Consider the following 24,791-nt stretch of genomic DNA (forward strand, 5'->3'; position numbering starts at 1 on the left):
TTCTAAAACCTTCATTCCAGCCTGATTTAGCCATTCCTTTACCTCTTTTGGTCATTGTCCTGTTGGAACACCCAACTGCGCCCAAGACCCAACCTTCGGGCTGATGATTTTAGGTTGTCCTGAAGAATTTGGAGGCAATCCTCCTCTTTTCATTGTCCCATTTACTCTCTGTAAAGCATGAGTGTCAAACTCTGGCCCGCGCCGTGCAATTTCATTTGGCCCTTGAGGCAATATCAAATTAACATAAGGGCTGGCCTGCTGGTACTATACAGCGGCAGTGCCGCTGTAACACTGCATTCGCCGCTAATACTCATACTTGCCAACTCTCCCGATTTTCCAACCATTCTCCCGAATTTCTCCAGCTTTCCACCCGGACAACAATATTGGGGTCGTGCCTATAAGGCACTGCCTTTAGCTTTGTCTACAATATGTTTTCACGTCCGCTTTTCCTCAATACAAACAGCGTGCCGGCAAAGTCACATAATATATGCGACTTATACACACACTTAAGTGAATGCCGGTCATACTTGCTCAACAGCCATACAGGTCAGATTGAGGGTGGCAGTATAAACAACTTTAACACTGTTACAAATATGCGCCACACTGTGAACCCACACCAAACAAGAATGACAAACACATTTTGGGAGAACATCCACACCGTAACACAACATAGACACAACACAACAAATACCCACAATCCCTTGCAGCACTAACTCTTCCGGGACACTACAATATGCACCCCCCGCTACCACCTAACCCTGCCCCCCACCCCCAACCCCACTCATCTCATTATTATTTTATTTTAAGATTTATTAGCCTGTGGACAAATGTAATGTTGATATTTACCTCAGAAGGCTGCAAATAGAAAAGAGGCATTAAATGTTTTATTTAAATTTGATAAATTTTACCATTGATGTTTTTTCGTTTTTTTTTAAAGTTGATTTTGCACTATTAAGTTATATAATTATTGCTTGTTCCATATTCAGTGGTAAAGCAAATCAGTGGAGCAAACTGAGCAATAATTAACAATTTATTCATGCACTTTCTCTTGTTACTTCAAGGCTTGAATGTTTGATTCATTCATTATTATTTTATTTTCAAATGTATTATTAGCCTGTGGAAAAAGTTTATTTTGATATTTACCTCAGAACGCTGCAAATAGAAAAGAGTCATTCAATTTTTATTTAAATCTTATTTGATATACCATTGATATTTTTTAAATTATTATTATAATTATTTGAAACTGGATTTTGCATGTCACTATAAAGTTACATAAACTTTGCTTGTTCAATATTCAATGCAAAACTTGTTTGGGTCCCTATTAAAAGGATAATTTGTTTAACCTTGGCCCGCGGCTTTGTTCCGTTTAAAATTTCGGCCCACTCTGTATTTGAGTTTGACACCCCTGCTGTAAAGCACCAGTTCCATTAGCAGCAAAACAGGCCCAGAGCATAATACTACCACCACCATGCTTCACAGTAAGAATGGTGTTCCTGGGATTAAAGTCCTCACCTTTTCTCCACCAAACATATTGCTGGGTATTGTGGACAGACAGCTACATTTTTTGCTTCATCTGACATCACATGGACATAGATAAGAGTTTTTGGAGGAAGGTTCTGTGTCAAGAACTTTTGTACATTTTTCAAGAGGAGTGGTAAAATATTCAAAAGGAAGCTTGCCAGAAGCTTGTGGATGGCTACCAAAAGCGCCTTTTTTGCAGTGAAACTTGGTAAGGGAAATGTAACCTAATTAGAGATGTCCGATGATATTGGACTGCCGATAAGTGCTTTAAAATGTAAGATCAGGAATTATCAGTATCTGTTTCAAAAAGTAAAATGTATGAGTTTTTTAAACGCCGCTGTACGGAGAGGTACACGGACGTAGAGAGAAGTAAAGAGCGGCAATAAACCATAAGATAGATAGATAGATAGTACTTTATTGATTCCTTCAGGAGAGTTCCTTCAGGAAAATTAGAATTCCAAGAATTTTAAAAAGGCACTGCCTTTGCATGCCGGCCCAATCACGTAATATCTACGGCTTTTCTCACACACAAGTGAATGCAAAGCATACAGGTCACACTGAGGGTGGCCGTATAAACAACTTTAACACTGTTACAAAAAATGCGCCACACTGTGAACCCACACCAAACAAGAATGACAAACACATTTCGGAAAAACATCCACACCGCAACACAACAGAACAAATACCCAGAACCCCTTACAGCAGTGGTCCCCAACCACCGGGCCGCGGCCCGATTGGTACCAGGCTGCAGAATAATTTTTTATAAAAAAAAAAAAAAACAATTATTATTTTTTTTTTTTTTAAATCAACATAAAAAACACAATATACACTGACAATTAGTGCACCAACCACAAAAACCTCCCTTTATCATGACAAAAACGTCCCTTTTTCATGACAAAGAAGAAAGAAAAAAAAAAAAGGGACAAATTATTAAGTGTTGACCGGTCCGCGGATACAAAAAGGTTGGGGACCACTGCCTTACAGCACTAACTCTTCCGGGACGCTACAATATACCCCCCCGCCTCAACCTCAACCACGCCCCCTCCAACCCTGCACAACCTCAACCTCCCTGAGACAGCATGTCCCAAATTCCAAGCTGCTGTTTTGAGGCATGTTAAAAAACATAATACACTTTGTGACTTCAATAATAAACATGGCAGTGCCATGTTGGCATTTTTTTCCCCTTAACTTGAGTCGATTTATTTTGGAAAACCTTGTTGCATTGTTTAATCCAGCGGGGTATCACAACAAAATTAGGCATAATAATGTGTTAATTCCACGACTGTATATATCGGTATTGGTTGATATCGGAACCGGTAATTAAGAGTTGGACAATATCGGCAAAAAAAGCCATTATGGGACATCTCTAAACCAAATATTAACATTGCTGTATGTATACTTTTGACCCAGCAGATTTGCCCACATTTTCAGTAGACCCATAATAAATTCATAAAAGAACCAAACTTCATGAATGTTTTTGGTGACCAACAAGTATGTGCTCGATCAATCTATCACAAAAAACGTAGACACACACACACACACACACACACACACACACACACACACACACACACACACACACACACACACACACACACACACACACACACATCTGCTTCAGCATCCTAATGTCTTGAGTTTCTTTCTTTAAAAAAAAAAAAAAAAAAATCATTATGAATTATTGACCTATTCAAGGCAGCAATTACGTCACAATAAATATTCCACTTTGAGATATTTTTTGTGTAAATTGTTGCATATTTCGTGTTCGCCACACGTTTTTGTTTTAAAACGAACAAACAAAAAACATAAACAACAATAAAACTTATAGTTGATGGATAGATCTGAAGTGGATCTCGAGATTATTGTGTTAAAAGTAAAGAAAATAATTATAATTTATTTTTTAACACTTTAAAGAATAGAACTGTTTTGGATCCCCAATTATTTGTGTGATATTTTTTTAAGTGCCATTGCTCAAAAAATAATAATGAATTAAAATCAATTTTGTTATGACTTATTGACCTTTTTAAAGCAACACTTATTATATAATCCAAAATATTCCACTTAAAAATTTTATTGGGTGAAAATATTGCATATTTTGTGTTTTTTCTATAAAAAAAATGTTTTTTCTTTGACAAAAAGAGCATACAACTTAATTTTTTTTTAAATGCTATATTGACAGATAGACCTAATGTTGATCGAGAGATTTAAGCCTATTATAATGATAATAATACTGAATAATGACCCATTTTTAATATTGTTTTGACCAAAACCCTTAGGTCTGAATGTATATTTTTATACATATATTGTATTGATTTTTAAAATATCAAAATGGCCCCAGCTTGCTTTGATTTTTCAGTGTGCGGCCCTCAGTTGAAAAAGTTTGGACACCCCTGCTCTAACCAATCCAAGTATGTTATTTTAAATGCTAAGCCAATAATATTCCCTGAAAGCTAAGGACTGGGGGGCCGGTCGTCTCCCTTCTCTCTTAGTGTTATTTTGTAGATTGGAAAAACCAGTGTAGTGTCCTCTATAGTTGACATTTGATTTTGGTCTTTTTATTTAGTCTGAGTAACTGGAGCGCTCTGCTGTTTATAAGGAGCGTCTGCCAGTCAAACTCTGGTGTTTTTCAAAATTTGCAGCAAAAAGTGCAGTCTTTCACAAATGTTTTGAACTGAACTGGCGGATCACTAGTCAAAAAGCCCAAAAGATGAAAAAGAGAGGACCTAAGATGGAACCTTGAGGAACACCACTAGTATGACGAAAGCAGTTGAACAAATGACTACTTAAAGCATCTGAACACCTGACTGACATTAATCACGTTATGGAAAATTAGTGGAGAAGTGGTTCCAGAGCCCTTGCTGTGCGTCGAAATGAGTCCGACTATATCCAGCCGGAACTTCTCGACTTCGCGCACTAGCTCAGGCTCTTTCCCCCCCAGTGAGGTGACGTTCCACGTCCCAAAAGCTAGCTTCTGTAGCCGAGGATCGGACCGCCAAGTGCCCTGCCTTCGGCTGCCGCCCAGCTCACATTGCACCCGACCTCTATGGCCCCTGCTATGGGTGGTGAGCCCATTGGAGGGGTGACCCACGTTGCCTCTTCGGGCTGTGCCCGGCCGGGCCCCATGGGAACAGGGCCCCACCTCTGGGCCTGGCTCCAGAGGGGGGCCCCGGTGACCCGCATCCGGGCGAGGGAAATCTGGGTCCATGTTTTTTCTTCTTCATAAAGGTCTTCGAACTGCTCTTTGTCTGATCCCTCACCTAGAACCTGTTTGCCTTGGGAGACCCTACCAGGGGGCATAAAGCCCCCGGACAACATAGCTCTTAGGATCATTGGGACACGCAAACTCCTCTACCACGATAAGGTGGCAGCTCAGAGAGGAGGAGACCCTGCCCCAAGTGGAGGAGTTCAAGTACCTAGGAGTCTTGTTCACGAGTGAGGGAAGAGTGGATCGTGAGATCGACAGGTGGATCGGTGCGGCGTCTTCAGTAATGCGGACGTTGTACCGATCCGTTGTGGTGAAGAAGGAGCTGAGCCGGAAGGCAAAGCTCTCAATTTACCGGTCGATCTACGTTCTCATCCTCACCTATGGTCATGAGCTTTGGGTCATGACCGAAAGGATAAGATCACGGGTACAAGCGGCCCAAATGAGTTTCCTCCGCCGGGTGGCGGGTCTCTCCCTTAGAGATAGGGTGAGAAGCTCTGCCATCCGGGAGGAACTCAAAGTAAAGCCATCGAGAGGAACCAGATAAGGTGGTTCGGGCATCTGGTCAGGATGCCACCCGAACGCCTCCCTAGGGAGGTGTTTAGGGCACGTCCAACCGGTAGGAGGCCACGGGGAAGACCCAGGACACGTTGGGAAGACTATGTCTCCCGGCTGGCCTGGGAACGCCTCGGGATCCCCCGGGAAGAGCTAGACGAAGGGGCTGGGGAGAGGGAAGTCTGGGTTTCCCTGCTTAGGCTGTTGCCCCCGCGACCCGACCTTAGATAAGCGGAAGAAGATGGATGGAAAATTAGTAGAGGACTCAAAGGTGCGCCTTGAGGAACACCTCAGTGATGTAAATGTATGTGATGTAGGGGTGTAACGGTACACAAAAAATTCGGTTCGGTACGTACCTCGGTTTAGAGGTCACGGTTCGGTTCATTTTCGGTTCAGTAAGAAAATCAACAAAATATACATTTTTGGGTTATTTACCAAATTTGTAAACAATGGTTTTATCCTTTTAACATTGAGAACACTATAATGATTCTACCCACGTTAATCCACATTAAACTGCCTCAAATTGTTGCTTTGATTAAATAAAATGAAAAAAACCTTTCTTCTACGTATAAAAATTTTAACATTAAAAAGTTTCCATTGAAACTGTTTAATGTCAACTCATCATGCTTAATTTATTACAGCATTTGGGAAGCCTGTAGTTGACTTTTATTATGTAAATGTTGTATTTTTATCAACATGTGATAGCAGGGAACCTGGTATTCAAAACTAGGCTGCTACATTACTAATGATTAATGTAACTATTGCTGAAAAATAGTACAATTGCAATAGGAGAGACTATTCATCCCTAAACACAATAGAATTCAATGAAATAACAAGACAGACAGGGCTTTGCTGCCCCTAACACACACACACACACACACACACACACACACACACACACACACACACACACACACACACACACAGAGAGAAAAATTAGCTAACGTTATGCTAAAAGCTAATTAGCCTTCATCTCACGCCTATACTGTGAGCAAGCTGAGCTTCAGTTTAAATTTCTAGAAGGTCAACGGGCTCATAGTGATGTTTGTAATAGTTGTGACTGGGAAGGGTTTAGTATAATTTGGGTAGAGTCCGCTCCTCCCCTGCTTAACAAATATCTCTGCTCGATGCTGAAGCATTGACTACATCGCTCTGAAGTCTGAATACGCCCTGCTGATTGGCTTTGTATGTAACCAATCAGATGGTTGTGTGGGCGGGACAATGAGGCAGAGACAGAGGCAGAAAGCAGAGCAGCTTGTGAAGACTTCTGCTTCCGAACTTGTTCGATACGCCCGCGTGCCGAACCGAAACCCCCGTACCGAAACGGTTCGATACAAATACACGCACTGTTACACCCCTAATGTGATGTGATGTAAAAAAACAAGTCATACCATAGACTTTTTTGAGTCATACAAAGACTATAAAAATGGAACCCGTTATCTCCCTTCTTAGCACTCAGCATCAAGGGTTGGAATTGGGGGTTCAATCATCAACATGATTCCTGAGCGTGGCCACCGCTGCTGCTCACTGCTCCCCTCACCTCCCAGGGGGTGGAAAAAGGGGATGGGTCAAATGCAGAGGGTAATTTCACCACACCTAGTGTGTGTGTGTGTGTGTGTGTGTGTGTGTGTGTGTGTGCGACTATCAGTGGTGCTTTAACTTTACATCACAAGTTTGGTGTGCTATGTTTGCTAGCAAGGTTAAAATGCTAATGCAAAGATCTGCCAATGTGTCAATCTTTTTGGAGATAAGACACATTTTCTCCAGGCACACCACTAGCAGAAAACGCTAAAAAAATGAAACAATGTAAAGTAAAGTCGTTCTCATCAAATATCTGGCGCAATTGTCCGATATGAATTCAAACCACAACCATTCATGCATCACTAATTATCTTGTCTCAAAGTAGTTCTACTAAGCAACAAGCATTTTGTAATCATCTTCAAAATCCTAATATAAAAACAAAAGGCGTATGTGTTGTCTCAGAATGATTGTGAACGATCAAAAAAAAAAAGTGCAGTTCCCCTTTAACAACAAGCTCCTAAAATGAAGGTGCAAAAATAAAGGAATATGAAAGAAATGCAATAAAATAGTGCAAAGGGTGAAAATGTAAATATAGAGAAACCCGAGAAGAACTATTTTCTGCAGGTTTAGTGCCAGGAAGTTACAGCTGTGCACTAAAGCAGTGGTCCCCAACCACCTGGCCGTGGCCCGATTGGTACCGGGCCGCAGAATAATTTTTTATGAATTTTTATTTAAAAAAAATAAAAAATAAAATATATATATTTTTTTTTCATGTCATTAAATCAACATAAAAACACAATATACACTTACAATTAGTGCACCAACCACAAAAACCTCCCTTTTTCATGACAGAGGGGAAAAAAAAAAAAAAAAAGGACAAAAACGTCCATTTTTTATGACAAAAAAGGAGACAAAAGAAAAAAAAAAGTTGCCCCCCCCTGGGCCGCGGGACAAATTATTAAGCGTTGACCGGTCCGCGGATACAAAAAGGTTGGGGACCACTGCTCTAAAGGGTGAGCGCGGCTATGGTGGTGCGGTATTAGCGGTCTTGGCGGGGATGAGCGCCTTGCATCATTTATAGACCAGATTAGTCTGACTTTAAAAATATTTTCAAAACTTTAAAAAAAAAAAAAAGGCTTTTAAAACTCCAAAAAACTGTTATGCTGTCGAGGTGACTTTTTCTCTTTTATCCACAATTTCTTCATTTTTACTTTCTCTTCCTATTCCATTTAAAGCAGAGGGTGCCCACACTTTTTCTGCAGGCGAGCTACTTTTCAATTGACCAACTCGAGGGGATCTACCTCATTTATATATATCATTTATATTTATTTATTTATGAAAGAGACATTTTTGTAAACAAGTTAAATGTGTTTAATGATAATACAAGCATGTGTAACACATATAGATGTCTTTCTTTCACAAAGACAAGAATATAAGTTGGTGTATTACCTGATTCTGATGACTTGCATTGATTGGAATCAGACAGTAATGATGATAACGCCCACATTTTCAAATGGAGGAGAAAAAAAGTTGTCCTTTCTGTACAATACCACATGAAAGTGGTTGGTTTTTGGCATCTAATTCATCCAGCTTCCATACACTTTACAAGAAAAACATTGGCGGCAAATTCCGTAGCTTGCTTGATTGACATTCACGGCACCCGAGGGTCTTGTGAGATGACGCTGGCTGCTGCCAGTTCATTATTATGAAAAGATGACAGAGAGGAAGGCGAGAAACACTTTTTATTTTAACAGACTTTCGCGCCGTCCCTTCCGTCAAAACTCTAAAGGCCGACTGCACATTTCCTATCTTCACAATAAAAGCCCTGCTTCATGCTGCCTGCGCTAACAAAATAAGAGTCTCGGAAAGCTGGCGTGCACAAGTGATGTGCACGCCAGCTTTCTGAGGGATCGCTTGTGCACGCCAGTTTTCCGAGACTCTGTATTTAGTTAGCGCAGGCAGCATGAAGCAGGGCTTTTATTGTGAAGATAGGAAATGTGCAGTCGGCCTTTAGAGTTTTGACGGAAGGTACGGCGCGAGAGTCTGTTGAAATAAAAAGTGTTTCTCGCCTTCCTCTCGGTCATATTTTCATAATAATGATCTTGCAGCAGCCAGCGTCATCTCACAAGACCCTCCGGTACCGTGAATGTCATTTAAGTGACGTCTTGGTGAAGATTGATGATCACTCATTTTTAGGTCTATTTTTTTTAAAAGCCTGGCTGGAGATCGACTGACACACCCCCCGCGGTCGACTGGTAGCTCGCGATCGACGTAATGGGCACCCCTGATTTAAAGAATCAACCGCCAGACAAGATGACGCAACCAAACTTGTTATTTGATAATGTGACCCAGTGGTGTGCCATCACACTAACATAACCAGAAATCACAAACATAATTAAAGTCCTACTGAAAGCCACTACTAGCGACCACGCAGTCTGATAGTTTATATATCAATGATGAAATATTAACATTGCAACACATGCCAATACGGCCGCTTTAGTTTACTAAATTGCAACTTTTAATTTCCCGCGAAGTGTCGTGTTGAAAACGTTGCGGTATGATGACGCGTGTTTGACGTCACCGGTTGTAGCGGACATTATTTTCCAGCCCGATCCAAGCTATAAGTAGTCTGCTTTTATCACATAATTACACAATATTCTGGACATCTGTGTTGCTGAATCTTTTGCAATTTGTTCAATTAATAATGGAGAAGTCAAAGTAGAAAGATGGAGGTGGGAAGCTTTTAGCCTTTAGCCACACAAACACACGGTGTTTCCTTGTTTAAAATTCCCGCAGATGAAGCTTAACTATGGATCAGAGCGGTCGAACGAACATGGATCCCGACTACCTGTCAACCGGCAGTTTTCGGTGAGAAAATTGTGGTAATAAGTCGGCTCTTACCGGAGACATCAGCGGAGCCAGCGTCCTCCTGCAGCTGCGTGACTTCCCTTAGAGACTCTGGCGTCAACACACCCATAGCCACACCCCTCCGACTTTCAGGTACTATTTAATCTCACTAAAACACTAGCAACACAATAGCAGATAAGGGATTTACCAGAATTATCCTAGTAAATGTGTCTAAAAACATCTGAATCACTCCCACTGCAATCGCCTTTTTATTTTTATTTTCTAGTCCTTCACTCTAAATTTCCTCATCCACGAATATTTCATCCTCGCTCAAATGAATGGGGAAATTGTCGCTTTCTCGGTCCAAATAGCTCTCGGTGCTGGAGGCTATGATTGTAAACAATGTGAGGATGTGAGGAGCTCCACAACCCGTGATGTCACGCGCACATCGTCTGCTACTTCCGGTACAGGCAAGGCTTTTTTATTAGTGACCAAAAGTTGCAAACTTTATCATCGATGTTCTCTACTAAATCCTTTCAGCAAAAATATGGCAATTTTGCGAAAATGATCAAGGATGACACATAGAATGGACCTGCTATCCCCGTTTAAATAAGAAAATCTCATTTCAGTAGGCCTTTAAATGCACTGTAGCACTTTGAGGTTTCTTCTTCAATGAAAAGTGCTTTTACAAATAAAATCCATTATTATTATCATTATTATTATCACTTCCTGCTTAGCTCGGTTACCAGAGAGCGAGTGCCTTTGTTTATGCAACCAACCTTGCTTCGGCCCAAAAAAACAAATATAATTAATATTGGAAGACGTTTTTCTTTTTTCTTAATTTTAATGACATGTCTATCACGATATATATGGATATCCTTTTATCGCCCGGCCCTAGCTTTAAGTAATTCTCAACAATGCACCGCCAAGTCTTCCTTTAAAAAAAAAAAAAAAAAAAAAAATGCATTTTTGAGTAACGAAGGCAGAAATGAGCAGCTGTTGGCCTCAGGGATATTGAAATTGTCTCAGAGGTAATAGACTGGAAGTGTTATGGGGGTCAAAGTCCTGCAGCAACGTGGGAGCGTGTACGTGTGTGTGTGTGTGTGTGTGTGTGTGTGTGTGTGTGTGTGTGTGTGTGTGTGTGTGTGTGTGTGTGTGTGAGAGAGCGAGAGATAGCGCGGTAGACATGAGCTCATAGCGAGCAAAAGCGATTGAGTTGCGGATGGGAGGGTGAAAGGGAAGGTTTTCTCCTGAAAATGACATTTTCTATGGTGTATCATATTCCATGCACATACCTTGTATATTTATTGAAAAAATAAGGGGGGAAAAAATGGTTGTTTCTTTAAAAAAATGCTTGACTTGGGGTATTTTGGTCGGCATTATGATACGGCTTCCACGCCACTTTATCCAGAGAGATACTGCCAGAGACCACGCTATCTTCGTGGTCAAGAGGCACACTGGCGGCTGAGAGGAAAGGGCAAAGGTCAAATACCAGAACCCTTAACTTAGCTGGTCGTGAAGACACACATGTACACACACACACACACACTTGTATTTCTGACCTTCTTGAGACCTCCGAAAAATGCCTACCTCCTTAGGACCACTCCTTCTAGATAAATAGATATTTGTATTTACAAAATTATGGATATATACAAAGCATGCAAATATGAAAAGGTAAGCTTTTAGTTATTAAAAAAAAAAATTGTAATTGATTTTTAATCTTCATTTACTTCAAGTTATTACAGTAGGTCTCTATATACATTTTTTTTTTTAATTCGTTTTGGCCAAAGGATGTGGATTTCAATTTCAAACACACACTTGTTATTACATATGTTGGCCAGAGGGGGAGCACTTCAAATTTTTACACACACTCGTTACTTCATATGTTGGCCAGAAGGGGGAGCGCTTTTAAAACAGACACAGAGTCAATTTGAAAAATCCCTCCTTTTTGAGACCACCCTAATTTTGATAGATTTTCACCACCAGGGGTGCAAATGAGACATTTTCTATTAGATGCAATGGTTTTCTGTATTAGGACCATGATTCATGTCTTAACTTGTTCACCGGTCCTCATATGGAAGGTACTTTTCCTTTTTGTTGTCTCAAGAAGGGTAGAAATACAAGAACACACACACACACACACACACACACACACACACACACACACACACACACACACACACACACACACACACACACACACACACACTCTTGTATTTCTGACCTTCTTGAGACCTCCGAAAAATGCCTACCTCTTTAAGACCACCCTTTCTAGATATATATATATTTGTATTTACAACAATATTAATATATACAAACCATACAAATATAAAAAAGGTAAGCTTTTAGTATTTTTTTTAACTTTTTGTTTGTAATAGGTTTTTAATCTTCATTATTTACTTCAAGGTATAGATATTTATTTCTTAAATACATTTTGGCCAATGGGGACATATTTCAATTTCTTACATACACCTGTTGTTTTATATGTTGGCCAGAGGGGGAGAACTTGAATTTTTTACACACACTTGTTATTTCATATGTTGACCTGACAGGGAGCACTTTTAAAACCGACACACAGTCAATTTGAAAAATCCCTCCTTTTCAGGACCACCCTAATTTTGATAGATTTCAGTAAAAGGGGTGCAAATTAGATTTCTATTTTTTGTTTTTTGCAATGTACTTAAGGCCGATGACAAACTTGTCACGGACCACAAATGGCCCCTGTGCCGCACTTAGGGCAACGCAGCTGTAGAAGCTAACTGTTAATGTCCACTAAAGTCTTAGTACCGTGGTGTATTTGTTCATCCTATGGTCACATACGGGTTGTCTTACGTCAGCACCGGAAATCATAAAACCAGCTGTTCACCTGGCGGGTTTTTTCAGGGATGAATAGGGAAGTCCTTCTTTAGCTACTGTCTTGTTTGATCATACATTGCTGCCTTTGCACCTGTCAGTGTTTACTTTTGTATGCACATTAAATCAACAAAAAAAATCATGACTTTGGAGCAATGTTCACAGACTTTAGTATTTGGCTCTCTATTAGATGCAATGGTTTTCCTTGTTGGGACCATGATTTCAGCCCTAACTTGTTCACCGGTCCTCATATGGAAGGTACTTTTCTTTTTTGTTGTCTCAAGAAGTGTAGAAATACAAGAACACGCACGCACACACTCACAGACACGCACGCACGCACGCACACACACACACACACACACACACACACACACACACACACACACACACACACACACACACACACACACACACACACACAAAAAGGTCTAATTCTTTAGGACCACCATTTCTATATATATACATATTTGTATTTACAACATTATTAATACATACCAACCATACCAATATAAAAAAAGTAAGTTTTTAGGTTTTTACTTTTTGTTTGTAATAGGTTTTTAATCTTCATTATTTACTTCGGGTTATTACAGTATGTCTCTTTATAGATATTTATTTATTTTTTAAATACATTTTGGCCAATGGGGACATGATTCAATTTCTTACATACACCTGTTGTTTTATATGTTGGCCAGAGGGGGAGAACTTGAATTTTTTACACACACTTGTTATTTCATATGTTGACCTGACAGGGAGCACTTTTAAAACCGACACACAGTCAATTTGAAAAATCCCTCCTTTTCAGGACCACCCTAATTTTGATAGATTTCAGTAAAAGGGGTGCAAATTAGATTTCTATTTTTTGTTTTTTGCAATGTACTTAAGGCCGATGACAAACTTGTCACGGACCACAAATGGCCCCTGTGCCGCACTTAGGGCAACGCAGCTGTAGAAGCTAACTGTTAATGTCCACTAAAGTCTTAGTACCGTGGTGTATTTGTTCATCCTATGGTCACATACGGGTTGTCTTACGTCAGCACCGGAAATCATAAAACCAGCTGTTCACCTGGCGGGTTTTTTCAGGGATGAATAGGGAAGTCCTTCTTTAGCTACTGTCTTGTTTGATCATACATTGCTGCCTTTGCACCTGTCAGTGTTTACTTTTGTATGCACATTAAATCAACAAAAAAAATCATGACTTTGGAGCAATGTTCACAGACTTTAGTATTTGGCTCTCTATTAGATGCAATGGTTTTCCTTGTTGGGACCATGATTTCAGCCCTAACTTGTTCACCGGTCCTCATATGGAAGGTACTTTTCTTTTTTGTTGTCTCAAGAAGTGTAGAAATACAAGAACACGCACGCACACACTCACAGACACGCACGCACGCACGCACACACACACACACACACACACACACACACACACACACACACACACACACACACACACACACACACACACACACACACACACACACACAAAAAGGTCTAATTCTTTAGGACCACCATTTCTATATATATACATATTTGTATTTACAACATTATTAATACATACCAACCATACCAATATAAAAAAAGTAAGTTTTTAGGTTTTTACTTTTTGTTTGTAATAGGTTTTTAATCTTCATTATTTACTTCGGGTTATTACAGTATGTCTCTTTATAGATATTTATTTATTTTTTAAATACATTTTGGCCAATGGGGACATGATTCAATTTCTTACATACACCTGTTATTATATATGTTGCCCACAGGTGGAGCACTTCAAATATTTTTACACATACTTGTTATTTCATATGTTGACCAGAGGGGGAGCACTTCAATTTTTTTACACAAACTTGTTATTTCATATATTGACCAGAGGGGGAGCACTTTTAAAACGGACACAGTCAATTTGAAAAATCCCTCCTTTTCGGTACCACCCTAATTGTGATAGATTTCAGTAAAAGAGGTGCAAAAGAGATCTCTATTTTTTGTTTTTTGCAATGTACTTAAGGCCGATGACAAACTTGTCACGGACCACAAATGGCCCCTGTGCCACACTTAGGGCAACCCAGCTGTAGAAGCTAACTGTTAATAGCCACTATAGTCTTAGTACAGTGGTGTATTTGTTCATCCTATGGTCACATACGGGTTGTCTTACGTCAGCACCGGAAATCATAAAACCAGCTGTTCACCTGGCGGGTTTTTTCGGGGATGAATAGGGAAGTCCTTCTTTAGCTACTGTCTTGTTTTATCATATATTGCTGCCTTTGCACCTGTCAGTGTTTACTTTTGTATGCACATTAAATAAACAAAAACTCCTGACTTTGGAGCAATGTTCACAGACTTTAGTATTTGGCTCTCTATTAGATGCAATGGTTTTCCTTGTTGGGACCATGATTTCAGCCCTAACTTGTTCACCCCTCCTCAGATGGAGGGTACATTTTTTTGTTGGTGTCTCAAGAAGGGTAGAAATACAACACACACACACACACACACACCTGCTCAGTTATGGCGTACGAGGCGGAAGAGTGAAACCAAATCTCCCAAGCGTCCCGAGGTACGCAACGGCCAACGCCAGTCAGGCCTGCGGTCTGATTGCCATCCCAAACCCGAGCCCAACGTGAAGCGCCGGGTGCTTGTTTGCTCAGGGAGTCGTATTCGGCGAGCGACTGGGTAATTACGCCGTTTGTAGTTTGCCCGGATGCCGGCTTAAAAAAAACAGCAAAGGTCAATTTGGCCTCTCAGGAGCACACGTCAGTTGTCAGGCGGCAGCAGAGCAGCGGCTTGTTAAAAAAAAAAAAAGAAAAATAAGTGAATTCTGTGTTTCTAAGAAAACGCATCAAAGACTATACACATGCAGTACAGGATATGGAAATACTTCAATACTACAGTAAAATTCATTCCTTTCACTGACTCAGGTTTCCCTCCATCCATCCATTTTCTACCACTTATTCCCTTTTGGGGTCGCGGGGGGCGCTGGCGCCTATCTCAGCTACAATCGGGCGGAAGGCGGGGTACACCCTGGACAAGTCGCCACCTCATCGCAGGGCCAACACAGATACACAGACAACATTCACACTCACATTCACACACTAGGGACCGTTTAGTGTTTTTCACAGAAATTTCATTTGACTTTTACCTAAAACGTAATCATTTTATTGAAGTCATCCATACTTTATTTCTTATTAGTTATGCTCAATTGTATGTAATTCTATTCATGTATTATACATTTACTGTATATATGTATTTTGTTATATTTATGTGTTTTACTTGTATTTTATTTTTGATTCTTACTATTTTACAAAACCAAAACCAGTGAAGTTGGCATGATGTGTAAATGGTAAATAAAAACAGAATACAATGATTTGCAAATGCTTTTCAACTTATATTCAATTGAATAGACTGCAAAGACAAGATACTCGAACTGATAAACTTTGTTATTTTTTGCAAATATTAGCTCATTTGGAATTTGATGCCTGCGACATGTTTTAAAAAAGCTGGCACAAGTGGCAAAAAAGACTGAGAACGTTGAGGAATGCTCATCCAACACTTACTTGGAACATCCCAAAGGTGAACTAGCTAATTGGGGACGGTGGGTTCCATGATTGGGTATAAAAGCAGCTTCCATGAAATGCTCATTCATTCACAAACAAGGACGGGGCGAGGGTCACCACTTTGTGAACAAATGCAAGAGTAAATTGTTCCACAGTTTAAGAACATTTCTCAGTAAGCTATTGCAAGGAATTTAGGGATTTCACTATTTACGGTCTGTTATATCATCAAAAGGTTCAGAGAATTTGGAGAAAACACTGCATGTAAGCGGCAGGGCCGAAAACCAACTTTGAATGCCCGTGACCTTCGATCCCTCAGGTGGTACTGCATTAAAAAACAACATCAGTGTGAAAATAATATCACCAAATGGGCTCAGGAACACTTAAGAAAACACTATAAGTGCAAGTTAAAACTTTACTATGCAAAGCGAAAGCCATTTATCAACAACACCCAGAAACGCCGCTGGCATCGCTGGGCCCGAGCTCATCTAAGAAGGAATGATGCAAAGTGGAAAAGTGTTCTGTGGTCTGACGAGTCCACATTTCAAATTGTTTTTGGAAACTGTGGACATCGTATCCTCCGAAGCAAAGAGGAAAAGAGTCATCCGGATTGTTATAGGTGCACATTTCAAAAGCCAGCATCTGTGATGGTATGGGGGTGTATTAGTGCCCAAGGCATGGGTAACTTACACATCTGTAAAGGCACAAATAGCGCTGAAAGGAACATACAGGTTTTGGAGTCACATATGTTGCCATCCAAGCAACGTTATCATGGACGCCCCTGCTTATTTCAGCTAGACAATGCCAAGCCACGTGTTACAACAGCGTGGCTTTGCAGTAAAAAAGTGCGGGTTCTACACTGGCCTGTCTGTAGTCCAGACTTGTCTCCCATCGAAAATGTGTGGCACATTATGAAGCTTAAAATGCGACAGCGGAGACCCCGGACTGTTGAACGACTGAAGCTCTACATAAAACAAGAATGGCAAATAATTCCACTTTCAAAGCTTCAACAATTAGTTTCCTCAGTTCCCCAAACGTTTATTGAGTGTTGTTAAACGAAAGAGTGATGTAACACAGTGGTGAACATGCCCTTTCCCAACTACTTTGGCACATGTTGCAGCCATGAAATTCTAAGCTAATTATTTGAAAAAAAAAAAAAATTTTTATGAGTTTGAACATCAAATATGTTGTCTTTGCAGCGCATTCAATTGAATATGGGTTGAAAAGGATTTGAAAATCATTGTATTCCGTTTACAGGTGCCGGTCATATTATTAGAATATCATGAAAAAGTTGATTTATTTCATTAATTCCATTTAGAAAGTCAAACTTGTAGAATGTATCCATTCATTCCAAACAAACTGATACATTTCAAGTGTTTTTTGCCAAAAAGGAGATGATTATAGCTGACAACCAATGAAAACCCTAAATTCAACATCTCAGAAAATTAGAATATGGTGAAAAGGTCAGATATTGAAGACACCTGGTGCCACACTCTAATTAGCTAACTCAAAACACCTGGAAAAGCCTTTAAATGGTCTCTCGTTTTGATTCTGTATGACACACAATCATGGGGAAGACTGCTGACTTGACAACTGTCCAAAAGACGACCATTGATACTTTAAAAAAGGAGGGCAAGACACAAAAGGTCATTGCCAAAGAGGTTGGATGTTCCCAGAGCTCTGTGTCCAAGCACATTAATAGAGAGGCCAAGGGAAGACAAAGATGTGGTAGAAAAAAAGTGTACAAGCAAGAGGGATAACCGCGCCTTGGAGAGGATTGTCAAACAAAACCGATTCAAAAATGTGGGGGAGATCCACAAAGAGTGGACTGCAGCTGGAGTCAGTGCTTCAAGAACCACCACGCACAGTGCCAGATCTACCAGTACCTGGTTTAAGGACCATGGTATCCCTGTTCTTGATTGGCCTGCAAACTCACCTGACCTTAACCCAATAGAAAAGCTATGTGGTATTGTGAAGCGGAAGATGCGAGATGCCAGACCCAACAATGGTGAAGAGTTCAAGGCCACTATTAAAGCAACCTGGGCCCTCAGAACACCTGAGGAGTGCAACAGACTGGTGGACTCCATACCACGCCGTATTGCTGCAGCAATTCAGGCAAAAGGAGCTGCAACTAAGTATTGATTGCCGTACATGCTGAAACTTTCCATGTTCATATTTTTCAGCTGGCCCACATTTCTAAAAAATATTTTTTTGGTACTAGTCGTAACTAATATTCTAATTTTCTGAGATACTGAATTTGGGATTTTCAGTAATTGTCAGTAGTAATCATCAAAATTTAAAGGGGAACATTATCACAATTTCAAAAGGGTTAAAAACAGTAAAAATCAGTTCCCAGTGGCTTGTTGTATTTTTTGAAGTATTTTTCAAAATTTTACCGGTCTCGGAATATCCCTAAATAAAGCTTTAAAGTGCCTTATTTTCGATCTCTGCGAAGACACTGGCCATTTTCCTGTGACGTCACACAGTGCTGCCAATGTAAACAAACAATGGGAATACCACAGCAAGATATAGTGACATTAGCTCGGATTCAAACTCGGATTTCAGCGACTTAAGCTATTCAACAGATTACGCATGTATTGAAACAGATGGTTGGAGTATGAAAGTATTGAAGAAGAAACTGAAGCTATTGAGCAAATTCATAGTCATAGCATGGCCGAATAGCTGCGTTAGCATCGCCGGTAAAATGTGCGGACCAGACGATCAGGACTTTCGCATCTTTTGACACGGGAGCAACTTAAATCCGTCGATTGGTAAGTGTTTGTTTCGCATTAAATGTGGGTGGAAGGAAACGTAATATAGTTGCAAATGCATCTGCAGGTTATCCATACATCTTTGTTCCATGTCTGCTTTAGCACCGCCGGTAAAATGTGGAGACACTCTGGTACATTCAATGGGGGTCTGGCGGCAGACACTTTCGCATCTTCGGGCCAGTGGTGCAACTTGAATCCCTCCCTGTTAGTGTTGTTACACCCTCCGACAACACACCGACGAGGCATGATGTCTCCAAGGTTCCAAAAATTGTCAAAAAAACGGAAAATAACAGAGCTGAGACCCGGTGTTTGTAATGTGTTGAAAATGAAAATGGTGGGTGTGTTACCTCGGCGACGTCACATTCTGACGTCATCGCCTCCAGCGCGATAAACAGAAAGGCGTTTAATTCGCCAAAATTCACCCATTTAGAGTTCGGAAATCGGTTAAAAAAATAGATGGTCTTTTTTCTGCACCATCAAGATATATATTGACGCTTACATAGGTCTGCTGATAATGTTCCCCTTTAAAGAAATAAACATTTCAAATATATCACTATGTGTGTAATGAATTGATATAATATGTAAGTTTCACGTTCTGAATATAATTACTGAAATAAATCAACTTTTTCATGATTTTCTAATAATATGAAAGGACCTGTATATTTACATCTAACACAATTTCCCAACTCATATGGAAACGGGGTTTGTGTATATATATATATATATATATATATATATATATATATATATATATATATATAATAGTTACTTAACATGGCCAAATTTATCCATCCCAATGCAGCCCCCAAGTCAAAAAGTATAGATGCCCCTGTTCTGCATTAACTAATATCATCCCTGAATCGTTTCAGCAAACTCAAATTATGTTTTGATTGGAATTGCTGTTAAAACAAATTGCTCTTCCTGCTAATAAGTGCGATCCAGTAAATATTGTATGCTGACAGGCGGAGGGAGGAAGAGGCTGAGTTCCCACCCTGCTTGTCTTTCACTGCCTGTCATAGTTATCTTTGAGATTAGACTGCAGACAGTGGCAGGGAAAGAGAGCGGCTTTTTGCAAAGTGGGAGCCATGAAGTCACTCCCAACATCCCTCTTATCGCACTCTTCATCCTCACTTGCCTCCCGAGGGGCGACTATCACCTCCACGCCTCCCTCGGTCTTTTTCTCCACCACCTGTTTCTCCATCAGTCCCTCAGCTCAGTGTTCAGACAGTGGAATATATGTTGTCTAAATATTGCCTCCACTATCTCTCCATCTAAACACACTGGAACAGAGAACGCCAAAGCGAGACACAGCGGGAGAGAGGAAGTAAGGAGGGGACGGAATGAGGCCCATAGAAAAAAAAAAACGTAAAACAACGCCTGCACGTGTAGTGATTAGGAGGGGGAGGGTGGAGGGCTCGTTTTAGCTTAGCATCATAGCATTGCTGACACAACGTGACCCAAAACTGACTCATTTGCGCAAATATTTACATTTAACCACATTCCTAATTACCCCTAAAAGGGTTAAGACGTCAAGTGTTGCTGCACACTCAGCTACCAGCAATTCACAGCATGAAAATAATGTGAAATCAAATTATTGCTCTCATGAATTTTTTTATCTTTTAATTTTAAAGATGATAAAAAAAAATAAAAAATGATTTTTTAGTGCGAAAATGAATAAACTCAGTTAATAATAAATAATATGTTTCTTAAATAAACTGTCAATAATTTTAAAGTGCAAATGAAAATACAGCTTCACCCCATTAGTCATAATTTTTGCGCGAAAGAAACTTCTCTATGATTTCAGTCCCAGACTTCTGTTTTTTTGAGGTTGTCATTACTGCCACATGTGGTGGAAAAGTGTATTACAACTGAGTACCGCTGGGGCTCATAGGGACCACAACTAATAAACAGATTTCTTATGTGGTCCTAAGGTTAAAAAACACTTTATTAAAGCGTGCACACTAGGATTGTCTCGATACAAAAATTTTAGTACTGGTTCCGGTAGCAAAATATATTTTGGTACTTTTTTAGATAAAGGGGACCACAAAAAAATGGCATTATATTGGCTTTATTTAAAAAAAAAATCTTTAAGTACATTAAACATCTGTTTTTTTATTGCAATCGAAGAACAAGTTTGTCCATAAATAAAATAGTGAAGATTTTCCGTTCTATTATTTTGTCAACATTATTAAGGACAAGTGGTACAAAATGAATTATTAATCTACTTGTTCATTTACTGTTAATATCTGCTTACTTTCTCTTTCTTTACTTTCTTTTCTATCTACACTTCTGTTCAAATGTAATAATCACTTATTCTTCTTTTGTTTGGATACTTTACATTAGTTTTGGATGATACCACAAATTTGCGTATCATTCCGATATCAAGTGGTTACAGGATCATACATTGGTCATATTCAAAGTCCTCATGTGTCCAGGGACATATTTTCTGAGTTTATAAACATAATACACATTTATTTTCAAAACGAAAGAAGATTTATTAACTCTAAAAAATAGCGATGTAATCATAGCATAATCGACTAGATACACTACTGTACTTGGTATCATTACAGTGGATGTCAGGTGTAGATCTACCTATGGCGTTTGTTTACATTTTGACGCCGGTGAGCTACAGTGTGAAGTGAAGCAGGTTTAAGTATTCCTCGTCCTGCAGGGATGATACTTGCAAGAAACTTACTTTATTTGTCACCATGGAGGTGAGGATTAGTGAATTATCATATTTATTTTATATTGTTTTTATATTGGTTTTATATGTATTTATTTATTATTTATTTTTATTCAGTCATTGGTGGACCTCAGGATAGTATTTGAATGTTGTTTTTAATATTGTTGTGCAGCACTTTGGAAACATTTTGTTGTTTAAATGCTATATAAATTAAGTGGTTTGGATTGGATGGATTTAGAAGTAGCTAAAACACTGCCAAATTCGGATGGACATTAGCCGCTAACTAGCTAGCCATGTTTTAAAGCACCTCTTCCTGAGTGCGTTTTAGTGTTATAACTTCACCTTTATTGTTAGTTTTTAAGCCAAAATGCGTCCGTTCTACACACTGTGTCTGCTTGTACTGTAAGTACGCCGTGATAGTGCGCTGCCGAACATGCTCCTCTGCTCATAAACCCAGCAATGTCATGACGTGACGACGACGTGCAGTCATAACTGTAAAAAAAAAAAAAAAAAATGGCGAACCTGTACTTTTCAAACAGAGTATAGTATATATACACAGTAAATCAATCAATCAATGTTTACTTATATAGCCCTAAATCACTAGTGTCTCAAAGGGCTGCACAAACCACCATATATAGTATATAGCAGGGGTCACCAACCTTTTTGAAACCAAGAGCTACTTCTTGGGTACTGATTAATGCCAAGGGCTACCAGTTTGGTACAAACTTAAATAAATTACCAGAAAAAGCCAATTTGCTCAATTTACCTTTAACTCTATGTTATTATTAAATGATAAATGGGGTGTACTTGTATAGCGCTTTTCTACCTTCAAGGTACTCAAAGCGCTTTGACACTACTTCCACATTTACTCATTCACACACACATTCACACACTGATGGAGGGAGCTGCCTTGCAAGGCCCTAACCACGACCCATCAGGAGCAAGGGTGAAGTGTCTTGCTCAAGGACACAACAGACGTGACGAGGTTGGTAGAAGGTGGGGATTGAACCAGGAACCCTCAGGTTGCTGGCACGGCCACTCTCCCAACTGCGCCAATTAAATGTATCTTTGTGGAAACACTGATCATCTTAATGATTTCTTACAATATATATATGTAAAAACAGATATATATTAAAAAAAAAAAAGAGTATTTCTGTCTGTCATTCCGTTGTACATTTTTTTTCCTTCTCCGGAAGGTTTATATGAAGAGAATAAATGATGAAAAAAAACACTTAATTGAACGGTTTAAAAGGGAAGAAAACACAAAAAAAATTAAAATTTAATTTTGAAGCATAGTTTATATTCAATTTCGACTCTTTAAAATTCAAAATTCAACCGACAAAAAGAAGAGAAAAACTAGCAAATTCTAATCTTTTTGAAAAAATAAAAAAAATTATTTAGGGAACATCATTAGTAATTTTTCCTGATTAAGATTAATTTTAGAATTTTGATGACATGTTTTAAATAGGTTAAAATCCAATCTGCACTTTGTTAGAATATATAACAAATTGGACCAAGCTATATTTCTAACAAAGACAAATCATTATTTCTTCTAGATTTTCCAGAACAAAAATTTTAAAAGAAATTCAAAACGTCTTTGAAATAAGATTTAAATTTGATTCTACAGATTTTCTAAATTTGCTAGAATAATTTTTGGGAATTTTAATCATAATAAGTTTGAAGAAATATTTTACAAATTGTCTAGGTCAAAAAAACAAAAGCTAAAATGAAGAATTAAATTAAAATGCATTTATTATTCTTCACAATAAAAAAAAAAATAATTTACTTGAACATTGATTTAAATTGTCAGGAAAGAAGAGGAAGGAATTTAAAAGGTAAAAAGGTATATGTGTTTAAAAATCCTAAAATAATTTTTAAGGTTGTATTTTTTCTCTAAAATTGTCTTTGGGAAAGTTATAAGAAGCAAAGTAAAAAAATAAATTTATTTAAACAAATTCTATTTGAATTTTTTCTCTCTTAGAATTAAACATGTCGAGCAAAGCGAGACCAGCTTACTATTAAATAAATACAATTTAAAAAATAGAGGCAGCTCACTGGTAAGTGCTGCTATTTGAGCTATTTTTAGAACAGGCCAGCGGGCGACTCATCTGGTCCTTACGGGCTACCTGGTGCCCGCGGGCACCGCGTTGGTGACCCCTGGTATACAGTATAGCAGGGGTGCCCACAATTTTTCTGCAGGTGAGCTACTTTTCAATTGACCAACTCGAGGGGATCTACCTCATTAATGTATATCATTTATATTTATTTATTTATGAAAGAGACATTTTTGTAAACAAGTTAAATGTGTTTAATGATAATACAAGCATGTGTAACACATATAGATGTCTTTCTTTCACAAAGACAAGAATATAAGTTGGTGTATTACCTGATTCTGATGACTTGCATTGATTGGAATCAGACAGTAATGATGATAACGCCCACATTTTCAAATGGAGGAGAAAAAAAGTTGTCCTTTCTGTACAATACCACATGAAAGTGGTTGTTTTTTGGCATCTAATTCATCCAGCTTCCATACACTTTACAAGAAAAACATTGGCGGCAAATTCCGTAGCTTGCTTGATTGACATTCACGGCACCCGAGGGTCTTGTGAGATGACGCTGGCTGCTGCCAGTTCATTATTATGAAAAAATGACAGAGAGGAAGGCGAGAAACACTTTTTATTTCAACAGACTTTCGTCAAAACTCTAAAGGTCGACTGCACATTTCCTATCTTCACAATAAAAGCCCTGCTTCATGCTGCCTGCGCTAACAAAATAAGAGTCTCGGAAAGCTGGCGTGCACAAGTGATGTGCACGCCAGCTTTCGGAGGGATCGCTTGTGCACGCCAGTTTTCCGAGACTCTGTATTTAGTTAGCGCAGGCAGCATGAAGCAGGGCTTTTATTGTGAAGATAGGAAATGTGCAGTCGGCCTTTAGAGTTTTGACGGAAGGTACGGCGCGAGAGTCTGTTGAAATAAAAAGTGTTTCTCGCCTTCCTCTCGGTCATATTTTCATAATAATGATCTTGCAGCAGCCAGCGTCATCTCACAAGACCCTCCGGTACCGTGAATGTCATTTAAGTGACGTCTTGGTGAAGATTGATGATCACTCATTTTTAGGTCTATTTTTTTTAAAAGCCTGGCTGGAGAGCGACTGACACACCCCCCGCGGTCGACTGGTAGCTCGCGATCGACGTAATGGGCAAACCTGCAGTATAGTCTAAGTCTAGTATTTTGTGATTCATTAGTACCGTGATACTATACCAGTACCGGTATACTGTACAACCCTAGTGCGCATGCAGT

The 24,791-nt window shown here is 39.3% G+C and overlaps 1 protein-coding gene across 1 annotated transcript in view; it reads right to left on the reverse strand.

Moving 5' to 3' along the window:
* adamtsl4 (ADAMTS-like 4) overlaps positions 1–24,791 on the reverse strand; it is a 197,998-nt gene that overhangs the window by 68,618 nt on the left and 104,589 nt on the right. The window lies entirely within an intron of this gene.

The sequence above is a fragment of the Nerophis ophidion genome, linkage group LG21 (assembly GCF_033978795.1).
Source record: "Nerophis ophidion isolate RoL-2023_Sa linkage group LG21, RoL_Noph_v1.0, whole genome shotgun sequence".
Lineage (NCBI taxonomy): Eukaryota > Metazoa > Chordata > Actinopteri > Syngnathiformes > Syngnathidae > Nerophis > Nerophis ophidion.